We start from the raw sequence: 10,848 nt of genomic DNA on the forward strand, positions 1-10,848 counted from the left end.
AACTAGGATCCTGTAAGTTTACTTTAATATATAAAAATTCCTTTAGAAACCTCCTTTATCTCTAACCCCCCCAAGACTGGTGTTGCCAATCATCCCCAAGCATATGGCCCACCGGTAGACATCTGAAGTGTCTCATGACTAGGGTTTTATTAGATGGTAGTAAATGACCTTTTCCCCAACAATAACTAGTCCCCTCAAGGTCCCAGAAACCTTGCTTCCAAAATTCCTTTGAGACTTAGACTATCCCTAACCCCCTCTCAACTTGGAAGTATATAATGAGCCCCTCCTCATGACCCCAGGGCAGCTGTTTCTGTCCTTGGGTCCTGTCCTCCAGCTTCCATAAAACCACCTGTTTGCACCAAAGATGTCTCAAGAATTCTTTGATGGTCAGCTTCGGACCCTAATGTCTTTCCTACATCATGGATGATAGCCGACTCTCTTGATCATGGTAGCTTTAAAATAAGACTCGAAGCCAGATAATACATGTTCTCTGGCTTCATTCTTGTTTTTGAAAGTCGCTTTGACCGGTCTCAGTGTTTTACATTTCCATTCAACTTGTCAAATTCAACTTGGCGTTTTCTACCCAACAAGCCTGCTGGAAATAGAGGGGGGATGTTTTTGAATGTAGAGATCAATTTGAAGATAATTGACATTGTAACAATAAATACTGAGTCTTCTGACTCTTAATGCTCTATATTTCTCAGGAATGGTTTTGGTAGACCCTGTACGGGTCTCTCCAGTGTTCTGTCAGGTGTGCCCCTGTGCATTCTGTATTTTAATGGTAGAGTGAAAAGTGTTTCTTGATAAATGGTATTTCAGTTTCCATTCCCATAGCTGATATATAAAAACATAATTGATTTCTGTACACTGGTTATGTCTTGGGCAATCTTTTTGATGGGGCATCAAACATTGTGAATTTGACCTTATTGGGTGCTGGGTATTTTTGTATTCTTATAGATATCCTTGGCATTCTTCTGGGACACGTGTGCATCACACACACACACACACACACACACACAGAGTTTCTTTCACATCTCGCTATTAGGGTTGGTTAGTCTGGACCACAGTGGTTGTCAGGCCCATCAAACCATCTCCTACTGAGGCAAAATCCTTCTGGGCAGCTCATCCACTAGTCTCAAACTTACGAAGTTTTCCAGGATGGCTGGTGGGAACAGCAGCTGTTCCTGGTCCTGGACGAGCTCCAGGAAACATTCCCTCTCCCTTCCAGTGGTTTGTTTCCTGGCTGATGCAGGAAAGACATTAGGGTTCACAGTCAACAGCCCAAAAGAATTCTTGAGATGTCTCTGATAAAAAAGGTGGTTTTATAGAAGCGTGGGGACAGGACCTATGGACAGAAAGAGCTGCACTGGGGTCATGAGGGCTGGCTCCCCTATTATATACTTCCAAGTTAGGAGGGAGTTAGGAAGAGCTGAAGTCTGTAAGGAATTTTGGAGGCAAGGTTTGAGGGGGGTAGCTGTTGCTGGGATAAGGTCTTTTATTACCACGTAATAAAACCTTAATCATGAGAACCTACAGTTGCATATTGGTGGGTCATATGCGTGGGGGATAATTGCCAACATGTATCTTGGGGGTTTAGAAGTAAAGGAAGTTCCCAAAGGAATTTTTATATCCTAATGTGGATTTATAAGATCCTGGGGGTTGGGCTAAAATGGACTTTTGTCCTTAGCAAAGTGTGGACATCAAGTCAGCTGAGTTCCTAGAGGAAGGTCACTCTGCCTGTTTCAAGGACTTGTCAATGGGTTGTAGGTAGTAAGGACATTTAATCACTTTTCTTCTACCTTTCTGTCCCACGTAACTGGCCTCATGTTTTATGTAGATCCTACTGTGTTTTAGGGGGTTCCTTCCCCAGCTTTGAGCAGCCCGCATGGTGGTCTCCTCATCTAAATGTCCTGAAATTCACTCACGTCAAAGTGGCGGGAGGATTCTGTGCAGATCTCCATTCTTCTGTCCAGGTGAAGAACTCTCTTTTCTGGTCCTCTGTCCTAGGAACCCTGCCTACTCTGGTCTCCTAAGATTCGGAGAGCTTTCTGGGTTCTGCCTGGCTTCTCTCACCGTAGGTCATGGCCTGGAAACGCTCTCCAGACAATTAGTAAGCTGGGACGATCTGGGTGTCAGGGAGTTGGTCTTGTTTCTCTCAAAGATCACCGCTCAGGGTTTCCTGAAGGTTTTTCTTGGATTTCTTTCCATGTCTCATGGTTTCATGAGGGATGGTAAAGCATGTCTCTTTGTCCATTGAGGCCAGGAACCCATTTTTAACTCCTTATTTTTAACTTAAAATGTGGTATGTTGATACAGGAGTTCCATTTCTCTACAAATACGTTTCCAGAGGATTTCAAAATACTCATATTACGTGCGGAGAACGTGATTGCTTTCAGTCTCCTCATGGCGGCCATACCACACTTACAGATATGGATAATATTGGTATTTTCACGTTTTATTTGCCCAGTTTCTTGAATGGGTTTATGAACTCTCCTACTTTTCATTTTTCTATTTGGATTCATGTCTCATTGCATTTTAGCTTATAGGTCATGCTGGTCTCTGGGGATGGCCCCTTCGCCTCCCCCAAAGAACTAGGTGATCAAATGTGAGTTCACTCCTAACTTGAAAATCACTTTGGCATTTTATAACTTTTCTCTCTCCAGATATACCGTAAACAATGCCTCTCCCATTTGGTGTAACACCTGTAGCACACTAAAATATCAGTATTATTAGTTCTACCCCGGAAGCTTAAAAAGACTCACAGGCAGTGGAAACAGCACGAATGACACAGTCGCACACTCTCCACACCGTGCTTTCACTGAAACTGCCTTTCTAAATCAAGGATACGCCAGAGCGCCCATTTCCAGGGAAACGATATCTTAGCGACCCCTTTGCGATTCAGGTTTTAGACTGTCTAGGTTTACTAATTCCTGTATCCATTCTCACCCGTCTACAATTTCAGGGGAAAAGAAAAGGAAAGGACTTGAATGCTGGTGCATTATGAGAGACTAAGTAACACAACCACACATATCAATTTCAGATGGATGCAAAAGGAAGAGTTACATTTCAGAAATCCTAATTCAACACAAAGGCTTCTGCCATGGCTTCCCAGTCCCCCTGGGGCAGGGGGCGAGATAGGTTGTATCGGTTTACCGTAAACCTGCAACAATGTTATTTTTAACCACCTCCCCTGGTCTGATGGTCTTTAAAGGACTGATGCAAATATCTGCACGTTGGCTGTGTTTCGAAAGCCAAGCCACCTAACAAAGTGAGCTTTAATGAAAGGATTAAGTCGTTAACAAATGAAGAGTGTTTATCTGCAAAAGGGCTTCAAAGCCTATTTTCATGAAGATGAGCGTTCTTTCTCTCGCAGCTGTCTTAGCCTTGGGGCCAATCCGCAGCCCAGGGTGGGCAGGAGTCCAGAGGGCTGGGAGGAGTTGCTGAGGCTGAGGGGGTGGGGGAAGAAGGTTTCCTGCAGGTGCTCCCTCACAGGGCAATTTAGTCTCATTCTGAAACGCCTGTGGAGAAAGGAGGTCACTTCCTTCCCTCACAGACCACCGCGTCTCCTCCTCTGATAGAGCTTGTGTTTGCACAAAATCACGTGTTCCGTTAGCCAAGCAATGTTCTCTGCTCTGTGATTCATTATGACAAAATTTATAGAAAGCGTACCAGTCCTGATTACTTGCCAGAGACCTCCTGATTTAGATTATATTTAAGTCATTTGCCAAAAAAAAAAAAAGAGCGAGAATAAAGTATGTGCTATGGTCCCCAACTATGACCTGTAGGTACAACAGAATGCAAAATCCGGTTATAGGGAACCTGCTTCATAAAATGATGTCATTCATGTTAAATATTTATGAATCCTAAATAGTATTAGTCAGTGATGTTTCCACTGGGGTTTACTGTTAGAAATCTCAATTCCCAAGATGTTGGATTTCGTCAACTTGCACAAAATGAAAATTCAGCTGACCCGTGAACAATGTGGGGGTCAGGGCTGCTGACCTACCTACCCCCTGGGGGGTTCAAAATCTGTGTTTAATTCTTGACCCCCCCCAAAAAAATTTAACTACTGATAGCCTCCCGTTGACGAGACACCTTGGCTAATAAAATAGTCTATTTATACATATTTTGTATGCGCTATGTACTGTAAACAGTATTCTTATGATAAAGTAGGCCAGAGAATAGAAAATGCGATTAAGAAATTAAAGGAAGAGAAAATACATGTATAGGACTGCCCTGCACTTAACTAAGAAAAAATCCACATGCAAGTGGTTCAAACCCACGTTGTTCGAGGGTCAGCTCTATTCCAAGATGGAAATTTCTAGAAGCTCAGTTCTTTAGGGAAACGAAGCGCCGTTGTCACCTCGTGCGGCCAAATTCAGATCATGTCTTCAGCTGTGATCTCTTCTTTCATCTGATGTTTTATGCATCATCTCCTGGGAATTTTGCAAATCGTGTGCTCTTCTGAGCATTGCAGAGCGTGTATCTCCTTTAATTTCTACCGCCTTGAAAACTGAACCTTGATCATGGCTTCCGAGAGGAGGAAACATTCTGACCATCTACACATAGGAGTACCAGGGAACGGACAGACTCCTTGGCCATGAAAAATGATGATGTCCGTGCATGTATATTAAACTGGAAAAGGGTCCAGCATACATAGCTGAAGGAAAAGCAAACAAAACAAAACAAACAAACAAACAAAAAAAGTAAAAATGAGAATGCACGGGAGATCTCATTTTTGCAAATAAAAATTTGTGTGGATATTTAAAATGACAGAGGATGCAGGATGTTGGGAACTCACTGAGTGGTCATCCCCTGACTCATGAGATTTGAGATGATTTTTATCCTCTTTGTAGTTTTGCATTTCTACTCTCTAGTTTTTGTACAATAGGCACAGACTGTATTCCCTTCTTGTGCATGATTTTGGCTGCCTGTGCTCCATCGGATTTTGGAAACAGATGTTCCTGCTGAGGTGGGCTCAGTAGGTCAGGAGCCTAACTCTACCTGTGTAGAGTCCAACAACACCTGTGTCCTTGACCCTGGTTCATCTCCTCATGGAGGCTTTTTACCATCCCAAGAGGAAGCAGGAGTGTGACACAATAAGCTATTTTATCGTTAATAGTTAATGTTAATAGTCAACAATTCATTAATATTAATCTCTTACTGTGCCTAACTTATTAAACATTACCATAGGTATGTATGTATAAGAAAAAAATAGCATATATAGGGTCTGCTACTCTGTGTAGGTTCAGGGGTCCACTGGAGGTCTTGGAAGGGAGGGACTCCTTTAAGTTTTTTATTGCAAATAAATAAATGAAAGCTTTAGTGTTTTGCATCAACAAGATTTAATATGATCCTAAAACATCCCAGTGCCTCTGGCACGAAAGATACGGAAGAGAGAAGAATGAAAGACGACAGAGCCATGGGTGGCGGGGGTCCAGATGAGACATATTTACACTCAGGTCATTTCCACAGAGATTCTGTTGCAGAATAAAATAAACTGGGAAAGCATGAGAAAAGGCAGAACTATATTACACTAATTTCTTGTGACCCATTATGGAGTATAAAGTCATTTTTTAAAAAAAAAATGTTGCTTTAACTTAATTCGTAATCATCCACTATTTCTCATTGATAAAGCATTCTCCACACATATTATCAATGTTATCAGCATTTAGGATTATGGCAATTACGTTTAGCTACAACTTCACCAAGGCTGCATGGCTGAAACACAGCGTTTCTACCTGTCTCCGTTCTCAAGTAACTCAGAACAGACACTCTATTTTTAAAAACAAAGCGACCACTGTGAAAATAAAACCAGCAACAGAAAGATGAGGCTAGAACAAGAGACTTGGAGAAAGTTTCCCCAAAACGGGTCCTCACCAATGCCATGGGGATCTCTATAAATAGAACGAAAATTGCAGGGAGAGATGAAATAGATAAATTCTTGCATTTACTCCGGAGGTTGTCAGGATGATTGATAGTTCCTGGAATATATAGTTTACATTTGGTAAAGTAGTAATTTTATTGTAGTGATTATGAAAGCCTCAATTAAAATGGCATGCAATTATATTTAAGCCCATTTATAGAGTAGCTCCTCGCCGGAGATCTTCCCCCTCCCTCCAAAACAAAACATAAAATAAAATAAAATAAAATAAAACTAAAATCAGAGACAGTAATCTTAGCTTTAGGAGTATCTTTGCTTGTGAAATACATGTAGGTAGGAAAAGGAAGGAGACATATTCTCAACATTTCTTGATGAAAAACGAATGTCCTCTTTTCCCAGGGACGGGAGCTGTTTTCATATTTCTTCATTTTCCGTCGCAGTATGGGGGTTTCCTATGTCCCACGCCCATCGCTTTATGTTCAATTCAGCCTTTTTCACATAAAACATCACTTTATGTTAAATTCAGATGTTTATACATTTGCAAATTTATAGCTATCTTTAGGAATCGGTCTTCGCAATGCAGTCACCTCGCTGACACGGCAAAGGGGGTAGAAGGCGGTCAGACGGCGCGCGGCCAAGGAAAAGATGCAGAAGGAGGGGCAAAAACTCTCAGCATCCAGACACAAAGGGTTTTGATGGACAGAGGGACATGGGAACGGTTGAACAGAGAAGGAAAGAGAAAGAGAGGTTTCTGGGGATGCTATGCAAACGTGTACATATGGCATCAGTGTCACCTTGGCAATGGACAGAACAACCCCATCATCACCATTGATGGTTGTGTGTCTTTATTGGAGTTGACATCACACAATGGAAATGTGTCGGTGACAAGCACATGAGTGACCAGATATGGGAGCCATGATGTGTGTGTGTCCTTGGAGATCATAGACTCTTCTAGAACAGACCAGCTGCCGTAGTAGTCTTTTCAATCACCGACCTCGGCGCTCTGAACCCAGAAATATACAATCATCCATTCCTTCAAACTCTTCAGATTTTGTGAGCAGGTAGCCTCTGCCCAAACTTGTTGCGATGTATTTTCAAATGTCCCGCAAATGGAGATCCCAACGTTGTGGCACTCTCTAACGGACATCTAGAAAAACAGGCTGTGGCCCCAGAAAGCAAACAAACAAACAAAAAAAAATACTCATTCACCATCATTTTACCAAAACGAGGCTTAACAATTTGACACTACTATTAATAATCAAAATGCAATATTCATTTTGGAAGACTGGTGATGTCATTGTGAGCCTTCTTTCACTCACCAAATCAAGCAATGTTCTGAAATTTGATGGAGTCCTTGCTTTAGAAAAAATCACCCAGTTGCCCAAGTGTGTTAGTTTTGCTTAATTTTTTACCCACCACTTCTTTGTTTCCAGTGAGAATAAAAGTTCAGTAGATTAGGGAAAACAAAACAAAACCATCCAGAGACCCGGTCCCCGGCCATATGCACGTGCAAATCATTGATGCCGTCTACATACACGTCCATCCGTTCAGTTAACATGCACCAAAGAGAAAACCATACTGATCAATTTCAAATCTGCTATTGATAAAAAAAAAAAAAAAAGGCAAAATCAGCTGTAGAGGGCCACGGAATTAAATTATAGCATGCCTTTTTCATAATTTTAAGTGGTTTCTCTAGACCATGGGAGCTGGGATCTGTGGTCTCTACCGTTAACTTGTTTTATTTAGGAAAAATGTGAGTTCATAGTCTCCACCGTGGTACGCATTCTAGTACACCACCTGCCACACCAGCTGTTTGCAACAGAGATGAAGAGCCCTCAGAAGTCAATTAATGCATAATGTTCTCTCCTTGCAAGATCAGTTACTAAATCTTACGAGTTTAGATCTGATATAAAGCAGCCCATGCAAAATTCGGCTTCTCCCAGGAGACCATGCATCATCAAGATATCCTACGGCGTCCGTGGCTTAAAAATAATTCAGGAAAAGAGCACAGTCCACAGGATCTTGTATTGGAAGTGTAAACACTGGGCTCTTACCAAATTCTTTTGGGATATTTATTATTTTAAACCACTGCTTCTTTTTTTTTCCCCCCTTATGACTTTGAAATGCTAAAGTTAACGTACCCATCCATCTTAAATTCATCTATCAAGGCAACATGGTTCAAACACATGGATGGGAGTTTTGGCAGAACGTATGAAACTGACTCTCACATTTTGGGGTTGAGAAATGTGCTGTGATAATTGAGAAAAAAATATATGAGATGGAAATATAAGGCAGAAATATTGTTCCTTTAGATATTAATGGATCTTTCCCTACTGACTGTAGTAGAAATAGTGGGTAAGTGCAGCAGAGAGAGAAAGACAGCATTAAAAAATAAAATGTAAAATCTAGAGGCAGACCCGTGTGTAGGCGGCATTTATCATACGTGAGGTCAGCTCCAATCAGGGAGCCATTTCCCATAAACAGTGTTTTATGGGTATGTGCATGTGTAATGTTTGGCTGTCTACTGGGGGCCGGGGAGTAGTATACAGATAAACCTACACCGGCACACATAAGATTTTGACTCTGAAAAACCAAAAAAAACCCCCTCAAAAACAAAACCAAAAAATATCATGAGGAGAAAAGGGGAATAATATTTTTATAGATTTGGGAGTGAAATACCTTCCTTACATGACTGCAGAAAATCATAAACTCAGGATATTAGATGTCAAACTTCATGATCTCAAGGACCATATTGACTCTGTCAAAGCCAGAAACCGTAAACAAAGAAACCAAACCCAAACGGTAATCGTCTCTCTTTTATCATTTCAACACACAGAAGGATCAATGAGCCCATTTTAGTGTTTTCTTTAAGTGAGTGCTTCAAATAAGAAAAATAGGTACTAATAAAATAATCGGATCACAAGAGTCATTTTAAAGTACGAAAAAATGTATTCACGGAAAAGATTTAAATGGCCCATGAATGTAAACAAATGGTTAATCACACTACTATAAGAAAAATAAACACAACATTTTAGGTTTTCATATTTGCAAAGTAAGAAAAAGGACATACACATTTTTTGATTATGCAGAGAGATGGGCATGTACTCATCACAATGACTCCATTTGTTTTGTAAACTAATTAGAACTATCCCTAAAGCTCATATTCTCTTGAAATGGTTCTATGTACATGTTATGTTGATAGCATGTCTCAAGTGTTTATGATGTATCTTATTTTCATGACTTTTCATCACATCTTACGCCAGATCCGAGACACGTACATTTCCATGGTGCCAGATCTGTGAACCTTCTTGTGTAGAACCTCTGAGTCCTGTGTCAAGCTTAGAAAACTTGGGACATCCACACCCCACTGCTGATGTGGAGAAGACCCGCCAGCTCTGTGTCCTTGTCTGGTGTAGAGCTATAATGCTCGGCACCCAATGGAGTCATTCCCTTGTTTAGGCAAAGAGTAGGATGCCCATGTTTCATGAATTATGGGATCAGCTTCCTAAATGGATGAACATCTTAGTTTTTCCTGGGAGAGATGGAATGTTTTACCTAAAACATAAACCAGTTGTACTGGAGGTTTTGCCAAAGACTGAGACCTCACACTGATCCCCGTGCACTTATCACAAATTCACAGAGCTCACCCTGAGGGTGCACAACCTGTTCATGGTTCTGTGCTTTGCTTCTCACCCAAATGTGTCCACCTGAATCTCTCCAAAGGCACAACTACAGATTTCCAAATGTGAGTGCATGCATAATGTTCGTGTGTGTCATGTGTGTGTACGTAATGTGTATATAACATGTGTGTGTGTGACGTGCATGTGTAGTGTGTGTCAAGTACGAGTGTCATGTGTATAGATGTGTAATCTGTGAGTAATGTGTGTATCTATAGTGTGCATATGTGTGTGTCATCTGTAAGTGCGTTCAGATGTCTGTCAACTCACTCTTCCAAAGGACAACCTGGAATGAATTATCTGTAGGGAAACCTAGTCCATAGAAGCTTGGCTTCCAAATCATTTCATTCATGAGCCGTATGATGTAGTTGTGACAGGTGACATGGACAATGTCCTGAGGAACGGCCCTTGGGAAGCCCGGTCATGCATGGTAGCTTCCTTTTTCATATGTTCTTCGCTGAATTATGCTTCATGTTCATGAGAACTGATCATCATTTTGGACTCAGTCTCAAGAATACGTGTCCTCCTAGTTTGTGTCAAGAGTTGACTTGGATCTTAAAACACTTGTGAATGCTTGCAGATAATGACCTGTAGCCCTGATACCAGTACCTGTCACCTGTTACCTGACTTTATTCATTGATTTTGATTCATCGTGCCATCTTTCCTAATATTCCCCTGTATCTTCTACTAAACTTTCTTAGGATAGGTTTGCCTTATAAAAAATCCTGTCTATATCATCTATATTTTTGAATGTCTTATTACATGGCATCTTAAAGAAGAAGTGGACATATGGGTTTAAACATGTTTGCTATTTGCCCCTCAAGTGCAGAAGAGAGGTCCAACTTGTCTAGAAAGCCGGCTAACTCCCTAGGGTCATGCTTTCTTATGCTTTCTTGGCATGTCTAATGGGTGGGTGGAGAAGACAGTGTCTGTCCAACTCATTCACCCTCTTTCATAGTACACAAAGAATGGGTAGGGATGTGTCTTGTGCAGTGGCAGCCACTGGCTGAAGAACACTCATAACTTTAAGTGTTCCTCATGATTATTTCCTCCTGGAGATTGTACTCAATGCTCCCTGGTTCTCAAGTAAGAAGCTCGATTATTTTTGTTTTAGCTACAAGGACTTGCTATCTTTAGAAATCTCTCACTAAAGTAGAGTCCAGGTTGGGATGAATCTGAATCAGAGTGCTAGGAGCTCTTGAGATAGGACTCACCCAAGCAACCACATTGTGCCAACAGCAAGCTGTCCAAGCAGCCATCTGTCCCACCTGGCACGTTGACCAGTTC

Source organism: Lontra canadensis, unplaced genomic scaffold (genome assembly GCF_010015895.1).
Source record: "Lontra canadensis isolate GAN:19392208 unplaced genomic scaffold, GSC_riverotter_1.0 scaffold68, whole genome shotgun sequence".
In the NCBI taxonomy this organism is placed as follows: Eukaryota; Metazoa; Chordata; class Mammalia; order Carnivora; family Mustelidae; genus Lontra; species Lontra canadensis.